Source organism: Dasypus novemcinctus, chromosome 30, assembly GCF_030445035.2.
Source record: "Dasypus novemcinctus isolate mDasNov1 chromosome 30, mDasNov1.1.hap2, whole genome shotgun sequence".
NCBI classification, from domain to species: Eukaryota; Metazoa; Chordata; class Mammalia; order Cingulata; family Dasypodidae; genus Dasypus; species Dasypus novemcinctus.
The window spans coordinates 5121841-5134774 of NC_080702.1; positions in this window are offsets into that span (position 1 = coordinate 5121841).

Sequence of the window (12934 nt, forward strand, 5' to 3'; positions counted from 1 at the left end):
GACTTGGAGTTGTCCTAAATTATATTGCAGGGATGGATGCTGAACATTATATATCTTGCCACAACCCACTGAATGTACTGGGGGAGACTGTAACCTGCAATATTATCCTTGTGGTACAGCAGTGCTCAAAAATGTATTCACCAAATGCAATGAATGTGCCACAATGATGAAAGAGGTTGTTGATGTGGGAGAAGTCAGGTGGGGGGATGGGATATATAGGAACCTCTTATTTTTTTAATGTAACATTTTTTGGGCTCTATGTATCTTCAAAAATACAATTAAAATTGATGGGGGCGGGGCGTGGAGAGTGGGATATATGGAAACCTCATGTTTTTTAATGTAACATTTCCTGTGATCTAATAAACTTGAAAAAAGATAATGAAAAAATTAAAATAAATTTAAAAATTTGTAGTGCAAACCATAATGTAAACTATAGACAATGATTAGTAGTGATGTTTCAATATTTATTCATCAATTGTAACAAATGTACCACAGTAATGAAAAATGTTATTAATAGGGGAAATTGTGATAGAGAAATGGGGTGGGGTATATGGGAATCCCTTATATATATACTTTTTAAGATTTATTTTATTTATTTCTCTCCCCTTCCCACCCCCCTGCCCACCCATCCACCCCAGTTGTCTGTTCTCTGTGTCCATTTGCTACATATTCTTCTTTTTGTCTGCTTCTGTTGTTGTCAGCAACATGAGAATCTGTGTTTCTTTTTGTTGCATCATCTTGTTGTGTCAACTCTCCATGTGTATGGTGCCATTCCTGGGCAGGTTGCACTTTCTTTCATGCTGGGTGGCACTCCTTGCACATGGGGCTACCCTATGCACAGCATGGCACACCTTGCATGGCATGGCACTCCTTGCGTGCATCAGCACTGCACATGGGCCAGCTCCACATGGGTCAAGAAGGCCTGAGGTTTGAACCATGGATCTCCCATGTGGTAGACAGATGCCCTATCCACTGGGCCAAGTCCACTTCCCCCCTATATATCTGATGTAAATTTCATGTAACCTATACCTTCTTTAAAAATAAAAGAAAATTGTCAGAAGAAAAAAATGTCATTCCATTATTTTCTGGCTTGCAAATGTCATTATCAGAAGATATTTTCACCCTTAAGTTTTTACTCAATTGATAATAAGTCTTTCATTTTACATTGCTGTGTATAAGATTTTTATCTTCATCATTGTTTTCTTGTGAATTTGATTGTGATGTGCATTGTTATTATTTTATGGTTTTCTGCTTGAAAACATTTTTTCATCAAATTTAGAAAAATTTGTTTTTGTTCTGCTAGTATATTTCCTTTCTATGTCCATCTTATTTCTTTCTAAGTACACAAAAATATATACTTAATATTTTATTACAAGTGAATTATGCTTTGTTCATTTCTTTAAGATATTTTTCTTTTGATGTTTCTTTTTAGGGATCATATCTATTACTACATGCTCATGTTCACTTATCTTTTCTTCTGTGGTCCTATTTTCCATTTTAGATACTGTATTTTCATTTCTAGATTATTTTTTTTAATATTTTATATTTCTCTTATCATGATTTTTTCCTCTGCCTTTTTAATCCTATGAATTCTTTCATCTCCATCATTTATGTGTCTCTTTCTAATAATTAATTTATTTAACTCTCAGAAATGTTTATTTTCATACCTAGTAATTTTTATCTGATACTGGATATTTTCAATTTTATGATGCTTAATGTTAGATGTTAGACTTCTTGTATTCTTTTATATATTGATGGTCTTTCTCTGTGATTTAAATTAACTGAGTTAATTAGACCTTTTCAATTCTTGTTTTAGGCTTTGTTAGGATTGGCACAGAGCAGTCTTTATTGCAGGGGTAATTTGGCTAATAAAGTGACCTCAAGTATTTCTTAAGAGTTTCACTAGTGGCCTAGACTTGGGAGGCAAGGCAGATCCAAAAATCTTTTGTTCCTGGGGAACATTCTAATATATTATAGTAGGAGGAAGAACAGGTAAAGCAGAGAGTATCCAAAAAGGATTGAAATTCTGATTATTCTCTTTTCTTTGGTTCAATCCAAGACCTAATCTCAATTCTAATGACTTTCCAATCCCTTGCTTTTGTTAACACTAGTTTGACATTGTGTAAAAAATTCAATTAAAAGGAGCAAAACACTGAAACAATAGACTTATCCAGAAACAAGATTATTCACACTTTACTACTTCATTCACGTGAAATTCTAGAGAGGCAAAAGTAACATATGGTTGGCAGATATCACATCAGTTGTTAAATGAAAAGGTTCACATGGGAATTCTCTGGAGATGATAAGACAATTGACTAGGGGAGGTGGTAACATGTATGTATGTATTTTTCAAAATTCATCTGTCTGTACACTGGGAAATGGGTGCATTTGAAATATAAAATTACCTTAACTGAGTTGGCTTAAATTGAAAAAAAAAATGAATACATAAGGAATATCAAAATTAGAGATGTTTACCTCAGTTGAGTTGGCTAAGAATGAAAAAAATGAATACATAAGGAGTGTCAGAATTACAGAGATGAAAGTAATATACTCAAGTTTGTCAGACATTCCAGCTGCCAATTAAACAAATTTTACTTTATGAAATTAGAAGCATATTTAGAATTAGAGGTTTCCATTTAGGATATGGAACATTTAAAGAAGGGATTCTAGCCAATAGCTGCACCTTAGAATTGATAGTGGAGATATTGAATAGACTCAGATCTGCTTGGGCTCAATCCCCAGAGAGACTGATGCAATATTTCTGTTGAGGAAATCAGGATTTAGTATTTATTAAAAGCAGTCAAGTAATTCTCATGACCACCCAGAATTGGCACTTCTAATATGAAAATTAGTTGATGTAATGGCAGTAGATAAGAACTCTTCCAGATTGTTCATAAAATGAAATAAAGAACAGGAGAAACTATCATAGCCTGGAGATACCATTAAGATCTTAGTTTAAATATTAGGATGATGTGGCAATGAACAAAGACTTTAAAGTGATAATAAGATAATACTATGAACAATTCTATGCCAATAATTTTGACAACTTGAAATGGACAAATTTTTGAAAATACAATTTATCAAATCAACACAGGAAAGAACAACCCTATACCTATTAAAGAAATTAAAATTTGCATGAAGATTCCCAAAAAGAAAACTCCAGGCCTGGCTAATTTCACTGGTGTTTTATCAAAAATATTCAATCAGGAACTAGTGCCAATCTTACATAAATGATTTAGAGAAAGAAGGATCACTGCCCAAGTCATTTCATGAGGCAAATATAATGCTAATAATAAATTCTGATAAGTGTATTACAAAAAAGAATATACCACACTGATATACATGATGTCAATAGATGCAAAAATCCTTAACAAAATATTAGCAGATCACATGAAATAATTCATAATTCATGATATATTATCTCTGGAGTACAGGGATTAATCATCCCAGAAGAACCACATAGAAAAAGGGGTAGCTCCCAGGAGGAAGATGGGAATTTGACAAAAATAAAAAACTAAAAAAGCAAAAACAATTAATGTCTACTACAAATGGTGAAACTTCTGAATATTTTTAATGAAATTATGCACATTTTTGCTATGGGTCATTAACCCAGAGTTAAGAGAGAAAAAACAAAAACCAACAACAATGTTATGTTGCCCCAAGGGAATGAATGTGCTTTGTTTTCTCAATTTTACTGAGAATGTTCCCAAGATAGAGAAAAGATTATGACTCATTAATGAGGATACTAAAGCATTAGAGTGTGGTAGAAACAGGAGCTTTAACTCTTCATCTTCATTTCAACACACTCCCTGAGTTAAAAATTAAATTAACAAAAATTATTTCTAAGTTCTAAGTCTTTCATACCCTCTCCTTTTAAAGTGCACTTAATATACTCATTATAAATCTGGTCATCGTGACTTAATTACTACACAATATATTATCCCTCAAGCAAAACACAGTTAGATGTTTTTTGTCTTGTCTGTTGGCTGTAATCATCATAAAACTTTCTTAGCTGTGGAATATGTTGCTTATCTGTACTGTCCATGTGGTGCAGCAGTGCTCCAGAATGTATTCACCAGGTGCAGTGGATGTGCCGCGATGATGGAAGAGGTGATGTGGGTGGGGTGGGGGGGTATATGGGGACCTCATATTTTTTAATGTAACATTTAAAAGAAAATAAAGAAGAAAAAAAACCCTATCATAATCATGACCTCTAAATATAGCAGTATATAGCTAATTCAGCCTACCGCACACAGAATGTGTGAAGTTTCAAGGAGCATGATTTTTTATGTCATTTCAATTAGACTTCAGTTCATACATCCTGTGATCTGTCATCCACTTCCCTATTTATCCTTTGTGTTCTTGGCTTGTATAGTAGAAATTTAAATTAAAACCATTTTTTATTTGCTCAGCAACCATCAGATTTATTCTAGTAACAAAATTATACAGTAGTGACTTCTTTATGTGCCAACCTTCAATCTTACCAGAAAATTAGAAAAGAAATGGAGAACAATTTCAGAAACTGGACAGAGCACTTGGCTGGTTAAATTTACAGCTTCAACATGTGCTAAGTAGAGGAAAGGTAGAACTGCTATAGCTTATGCTATTTTAGTCCATAGCTCAGAGGAAGTAACTTTTATTTACCTCAGTGCTAATGATGGAGCTATATATTTTCCCAGGTTCTATTCAGTTAAGAGATAAGGGAGAAAAGCAGGGGAAATTTAATGAAAGGAAGGATAACAGAAAAGGAAACAGGAGGCATAAGGAAACATATGATTAAAAATATAAGGACAACTCCAAGTCCTGAAAATGCCCCAATATTACACCTCTTTTTCCCTCTCCCTGCCTTCAACAACTCCCATGGCCACTGTTTCCACACTAATGATATAATTTCTTCCATTGCTAGAGTCACAATAATTCTATAGTAGAATACCAGTAAATCCACTGTAATCCATATTTTATTCTTCCATCCTGAGGATCCTGGGATGGTGATGTCCACCCCACCTCTAAATTGAGTGGGGGCTTAGATCCCACATGGCTGATGGATGGAATTCTCCTGCTTGCAGTTGTAGTAGACTCTCTTGATTCCCTGGTGTAATGGTTGACCATCCTCACCTCCTTTTTAGCTGGCCTGGATAAGTCCAAAGAACCAGAGAGTAAGTGTTGCAACTCAAGGATAGATGCTGGACATTATATATCCTGTCAGAACCCACTGAATGGACTTGGAGAGAGGGTAAACTACAATGTAAACTGTAATCCATGCTGTGTGGCAATGTTCCAAAATGTGCTCATCAAGTGCAATGAAAGTACCACATTAATGAAAGAACTTGTTGATGTAGGGAGTATGGGGAGTGGGATATATGGGAACCTCTTATATTTTTTAATGTAACATTTTGTCTAATTTATGTATCTTTAAAAAAGGTAATAAAATATGATAAGGAAATAGAAATAACCAGACACTCTATAGAAGCTAGTGCTAGAAGACAACTGTAGTGGTAGGCTACATAATGCTGTAGTAGCAAATAACCCCAAACTTCTGTGGCTTACTGTATGTTATGTGTCTGTCATGAGTTAGCAGAGGGCTTCAACTCATTGCCATCATTCAGGCCCCAGGCTGGTGAAGCAGCAACTTTTGGGAATATCACCAGATCCAGTCCAGAGTGGAAAATTCAACACTTGCTCTTAGTTTTTCCAGGGAAAGATCTACATCACTTATTTCAATGTTACTGGCCAAATTAAGAAGCATGATCCACATCTAATTTCAAGGAGGTAGAGAAATGCCATCCTGCAATGTAGGAATCTTAAATTTTTGGCCAAGTAACACATGATACTATTAGTGTCACAGTGCAGATAATGAAGTTTATATGCCATGTAGAGCACTGTACTCAATTGGCTACTGGAAATCCAATCTTTCTTTATTCCTTACAAGAAATAGTATTTTCCCTGAGATAGTAATCTGAACACTTGAAAACTGCATTTTAAAATTCTTCTTCTGTAGATAGAGGTAGCAATTGACACAGGGTCAGCCATACATATCAGTGGACCCCATTAGGTGGGGCTTCTAAGAATGCTCTGTAAAACAGGCACAGCCTCAACTGACTTTCCTCTGCCATAGTTGTGATGCCAGGGGAGTTTGGGAAGAGACATCTTGTGGCATGAGAACAGGAGTTATGACCTATTGTGTTATACTGTAAGCCAGGGGCACTAATGGGACTGTTGTGCTGATGCACCAGGTTTGGATTACCAACTTTCAAATTCCCCATTGTGTGACAAAAAATTAAAATTTTAAAAATCTGTTTTTTCAGGTACTTCAAGTATAGTTTTCTTTTATATGCTGTTGGACCTATTCCTAGGTGATAAAACTTTGAAATCAGTGAGGTGATGATACAAGTAGCAGATACTAAACTTTAGAATTGACTTATTGAAGACCTGAAAAGAGCAGGAATTATGAATCCACCCATTTTCCCCCTACATCCTATTCATTACTACGGCAGCAAAAGAATATTTTTTCTCTCTTTTGAGTATCTAGGATCACTTTCCACATTGTCTTTTCATGACTCTGTGTTTCTTTGCACTAAAGAAAGTAGAGAAAAGGAGGATAGCCACAGTTTCTGACTAGAACCTTATTCTGAGGTATTAATCTCCTTAAACTGATTGACTTAATTAAATGAGTTCTATCAGTTAGTCTTGGGTAGTTTATCCTTTAAACTTCCTCCCCTCTTTGGAACCTCACATCTCTGAATCTCTCCATTTATGCTGCCCAATGTGACCCCAACCTCTTTAAAAGCCTTTGGTGTGCTTTCTAGTCCTTATTCAAAAGACAGGGATGAATACAATGACATTAGGGTGGGTTTCTAAAGGTGGAAGCAAATTCTCAAGACTAGAGGGATAAAGGTAAGAAGGCAGGAAAGGAGATGGAAGTTCTATTTCTAGAGCTACCACTGGGAGCATTTCACAATTGCAATTAGATTTATCAACTTTTGTATATTCAACCTTTCAAAAATATTCCCAAGGTTTTCTTCCAATCATATAAATATTGCCACAGTTTGGCCTTTGGAAAGCTTTCTTAGTAAAATGTTCTTTAGTTATTTATTATGTGAATCCCATCTGTGAGATATTCTTCTCATGTAGATAACAGTGTTACACAGAGTAAACATTAAGGAATGGCTCTATATGGAGGTACATTTTCAGAAAACCAAAGAAAAAGTAATGACCCAGTAAGAACTGAATTCAGTTTTTCTGTTGGAATTAGAGGTAACTCTATGCCTTTCTCTCTTGAGTTACTTAATCATTCAGCACTCTCTAGCATAAACATATTATAAAGAATGTCAAGTTGATGTGGGCTATGGGTGGAAGGCTCTTTGTCTCTTCAGAAATAACCTTAACCTAAACTGTCTGTCCTGACTTGTGGGTGTGGGATGATAAGAGGCTGCAGTCCTGACCTTGGTGACCATGGCAATGACTCCAGTCCCAGGAAACAGTTTAACAATGCAAAGTCTATAAACTTTAAATATTCAGGGAAAATGCAACCCAAATGTGCTAAAAGCTTATCTAGAATGTCTGAAGTCCATGCTAAAAGCTTACCTAGGATGTGGAAGATATATGCTAATTCAAGCCTATTGAGAACTGAAACAAAAGGACAATTTGGCCTTTCCTCTCTGTATAAAAGGGACTCAAAAATCTTGTTCAGTGCTCGGGATTGAAACAGAAAGCTCCCAAGTCTGGCCGGGCATCAATAAACCATTTTTCCTTCTCAAAATCATTCCTGAGTCCTGGACTCTCTATATGCAAATAATTGAACCTCTCTCAAATTCTATGACAAGGAGTCAGTTCAGAAAGTTTCTACTAAAAATATGTTGACTTAGAATTGTCTTACGGGAAAACATAAAAAGCATTCACAAACTATGTTTGCCCTTACACATCCTGTAAGACACTCTGAAGGAGGCCTTATTACACCAGTTTTAGGAAGATGAAACTTTCTCAAATCAAGTTTCCTTAAATGAAAAGTCTTCATTTAAACAATATTATACTTCTATTTGCAGTGGTATGTACCCTCTCTTAAACTGAAAACAATTTAAAATGCTGGAGTAAAATGTTTTCAGAATCGCATTTTAAAAGTATTGTTGATCTCCTAAAAAATCAGATAAGTACAGAGACAAACAAACAAAAGTGGTCCTAAAAGAAAGAAAACTTCAAAGTGGGAGCAGATATTCTGTGAAGATTAAAAATAACTCAAGTTCAACATCACATCAAAATCAGTTATGGCTGTGATCTCTCCTGAGGCAAAATCCCTCTCCATCTGTGGACCTGAGAAACCTGGAAAATAAGTTATGTGCTTCCAAAGCACAATGGTAGAACATGCAGAGGATAGGCATGCTTATTCTGTAATAAGAAACTGGAAGGAAAAGGGGGTCACAGGTTCCAAGCAGGGCCAAAGCCCAGCAGAGCAAACTTCATTAGATTTTAAGGTCATCTCTGGATTGAGGCTTTGTCCTCTGAGCCTGCTGGAGGGGCAGCCCCACCCTTTCCAAGAGCTTGTGAGAGCAGCCATGCTCTCCCCAGTGCTGGAGCCCAGGTCACACTGAGTCTGAGGACAGCAGTGGCAATCTCACTCTGCCTGAGCACTGCTGTGTGTGCTCCAGTTTCTCCAAGCATTAGTGCCACCCCAATGCTGACTGAACCCATGCTCACCCACAGCCTCTTTAGCAAAGGATTTCCTAGCCATACCCTCATCAAGAGTCCCATTCTCTGGGAATGCACTCTCAATAGTTCATGGAGGACCCTGATAGAGTCACTTCTGGCTCTGGTCTCAGAGAACACTACCTGGATAGAATGAGAATTTTCCACATTATCAGTTGCTGGTTCCTATGAGTGTAAGAAATCAGTTCTCATTTTATCCCTTTCTGCTCTCATTTTACTGTAAGTTACAAGGAGAAACAAGTCTGTAGCTTCCACACTTAGCTTGAAAATTTCCTCAGCTAAATATCCAGGTTCACTGCCTGTAAGTTCTGCCTTCCATTGAACATGAGAACACAATTTCAGTAAGTTATCTGCTATGTTATAACAAGAACCACATTCATCATTTCTTTCTAAGCTCTCAATGGAAGTATCTTTAACATCCATATTTCTACCGACAGACTCTGCAAAACAACTTGGTCTTCTTATCAAGCACCTCAGATTCTTCCAGCTTTACTCATTACTTAATTTCCAAGCCTGTTCCACATACTTAGATGTTTGTTAGAGCAGTGTTCCACTCTCAGTACTACAATCTGTACTCATCAAGATTCTCCAGAGAAACAGATCTGGCAGGAATAATTCATATACACATACATACCTACATATATATGTATGAATGTATGTCTATACATGCACATGTGTGTGATGTAAATAAAGGATTTATTATAGGAATTGGCACGTGTGCCTGTGGAGATTGTCAACAAGTTGCACTTCCATAGGACAGGCTGCAAGTTGGAAACTGCAATGAAGGTGAAGTGAAATTCTCCAGGTGAAGCTTGGCTGGCTGAAGCACAGATAAAGTCTTCTTTTTGACTTCTGAAATCCTTAGTTCTGGTTCTTAGACCCTAACTGATTGATGAGGAGACTCCACTTATGCTGAGGGCAGTCTTCTTTCTTGGTTGTGGATGTAATCAGCTATAGATGCAATCCACTGACAATATGTGTAAATCTCTCAGGAAATATCCACACAGTAACAATCAGGCCAGAGCTTGTTTGACCAAACAACTGGACATTGTAATGTAGCCATGTTGACACATGAACTTAACTGTCCCACAAGCTCATGAGAAATAAACATCTTATGTAGAAAATGACAGTGAGATGGGAAACGGACTTTGGCCCAGTGGTTAGGGCGTCCGTCTACCATATGGGAGGTCCACGGTTCAAACCCCGGGCCTCCTTGACCCATGTGGAGCTGGCCATGTGCAGTGCTGATGTGCACAAGGAGTGCCATGCCACGCAAGGGTGTCCCCCGCGTGGGGGAGCCCCACGCGCAAGGAGTGCGCCCGTGAGGAAAGCCGCCCAGCGTGAAAAGAAAGAGCAGCCTGCCCAGGAATGGCGCCGCCCACACTTCCCATGCCGCTGACGACAACAGAAGCGGACAAAGAAACAAGACGCAGCAAATAGACACCAAGAACAGACAACCAGGGGAGGGGGGGAAATTAAATAAATAAATAAATCTTAAAAAAAAAAAAAAAGGAAAAAAGAAAATGACAGTGAGAAAACTAGCCAGTATTAAATGATCATGCTAGCAAAAGGAACAAAGAAATAGTACATGAAAATCTGAGCCTTCATAAGACCCTCATGTGGGTTTTCAAGCAGGCCACACATGTGATGGTAAATCCTCAATCAAGTATGTTTAATTAAATGGTTTTAGGATTTGGGTACTTTCAGGCAACTGAGAGAAAAATGTAACTTTCTTCTGTGGGAAAGTATTTTTATCTCAGGCCTCAAAGGATTGCTGAGAGACAGTGCCAAGGATTGTGTGCTCTAGTTAACAATGACAAAGCACACAGGAACAAGTAATAAGCAAGTGAAGACCTCAGAGGCCAGGATCCCAGGGACACAGAGGAGTGTGATCAATACTTGGTGGCTCTTTCCTTCTTAAAGAAGAGAAGCTTGTGACAACCTCATAGGACAGGGCCAAAGAAGACTAGATTGGGGATCACTCCAGGATTTCAGTAAAGAGCAGGAAGACCCTCCAATCTTTTGAAATTTGGTACTAGTTATCACTGTTGTAAGTTTATCTCTTTTACACTGAGCACTGGGGGGAAGAAGGAAGATAAATAAGATGTAGTTCCAATTTCAAAGAATTTAAAGTCCAGGAGGGGATTGGAGGGCCCTATAATATATCTAGGTTTTGGCTACCTTAGTAAAGCCTTTTGGGATTTCTGCCCAAGCCACAATTACCCTTTCTTTGAGAACTTACCTCCAGTCCAGTTAAGGTTGATCACCATCAGACATGTTTATACTCATAACCCTGTCACCACAGTTCACTAGGCCAGGAGTAATCACATAGCCCCTGGTGGGCCCATCAGCGTGTGTAAGCTCCAACTTTGGAATCATAACCACAACTAGTTAGTACCTGTGGTTGGCTGGAAATATAATTTGTAATTTCAGTGGTTGCAGGATGGTCAAATTCAGTCTTGTCATGAATATAAGCATCTGATCTAAAGAGCAAAAGAACAATGCCTAACATTGTTTTCCAGCAGTATTCATTCCTTATCAACATCCACATTTTCCTTTTGAACAAGACAAGAATTTTTTTTTGTATCTTCCTCTGGTCTCTCTCCATTCTCCCTCCACCAAACTTTGCCATTGAGACACATAATATAGTAGTTAATAGCACTACCAGGAACTTACTGCTTGGGAATAATCCCTCGATCCACAGCTGTTAGAATTATGATCTCAAATTAATTAACTCTCTATATCTCAGTTTTCTCATCTATACAGTGGAAATAATAATATTATCTACCTAAATGAATTAATATCTGTAGGTCAGCTAATGCCTGATAAATAACAAACATTTTTAAAAATAAATACATTATGGTATTTATGAATCAAAATTGTCTGGAATATTAAATGCAGATTTTCATGGCTAAACACTTTTGCTATTGCTAATTTTGAAAATGATCACTATTAAACCCTTTATTTATTCTTACATCCCATAGCACAACACTTTACCATAAATTAATTTCCTTTCTCAGTGGAGTACTTTGCCTCAGGTTTCTTTCAAAGAGTATCTGTATGGTAAATATATTTCATAGTTTAGTTTGAAATTTTTCATCTAATTGGATTTCAAAGTGTATTTAAAAACAGTAAATCTATATATTCTGCCATAACACACTGAATGTACTGGGGGAGATTATAAACTTCAATGTAACTATTATCCATGTTGTGCAGCAGTGCTCCAAAATGTATTCATCAAATGCAATGAATGTGCCATGCTGATGAAAAGGTTGTTGATGTAGGAGGAGTGGGGTAGAGTGGTGTGGGGTATATGGGAACCTCTTACATTTTTTAATGTAACATTTTTGTGATCTATGTATCTTCAAAGAATACAATTTAAAAATGATGGGGGTGGGGTGGTGGGGATTGGGGCTTATGGGAACCTCATGTTTTTTTTAGAGATTATTTCTTTCTCTCCCCTTCTCCCCCCACCCAGGTTGTCTGGTCTCTGTATCTATTTGCTGCATCTTCTTCTTTGTCTGCTTCTGTTGTTGTCAGCAGCACTGGGAATCTGTGTTTCTTTTTTTGTTGTGTCATCCTGTTGTGTCACCTCTCCATGTGGGCAGTGTCATTCTTAGGCAGGCTGAACTTTCTTTCACACTGGGTGGCTCTCCTTATGGGGCACACTCCTTGTGTGTGAGCTCCCCTATGTGGGGGACACCCCTGTATTGCATGGTACTCATGTGCATCAGCACTGTGCATGGGCCAGCTCCACACAGGTCAAGGAGGGCCAGGGTTTGAACAGCAGACCTCCCATGTGGTAGACGGATGCCCTAACCACTGGGCCAAGTCTGCTTCCCTTTTATGTTTTTTTAATGTAACATTTTATGTGATCTATTAACTTTAAAAAAAGAAAATTAAAAAGTAAAAAGAGTAAAAATGACTAAATAGGATGTATTATAGGAGTTTAAGGAAATTCCACATCAAAAAGATATACTAATGTAACTCCCATATTGAGTGAATAAAAAGAAAGATTCCATGCAACCATCTCAATATAACCAGAAAAATTAATTTACCATTGTGCCAGATTGTCAGCTATCAGCTTTGCATTACAACCATCCTCTTCTATGGTCTCCTCTGCACTGGGAAATTCATTTTCCAGAAGATTCTTCTCTGTATAGTTTCAGGCTAAAGTTTGCCAATGAGAGGAACTTACACAATATTTGGAAAGTGAACTGGTTAATGGAGAAGT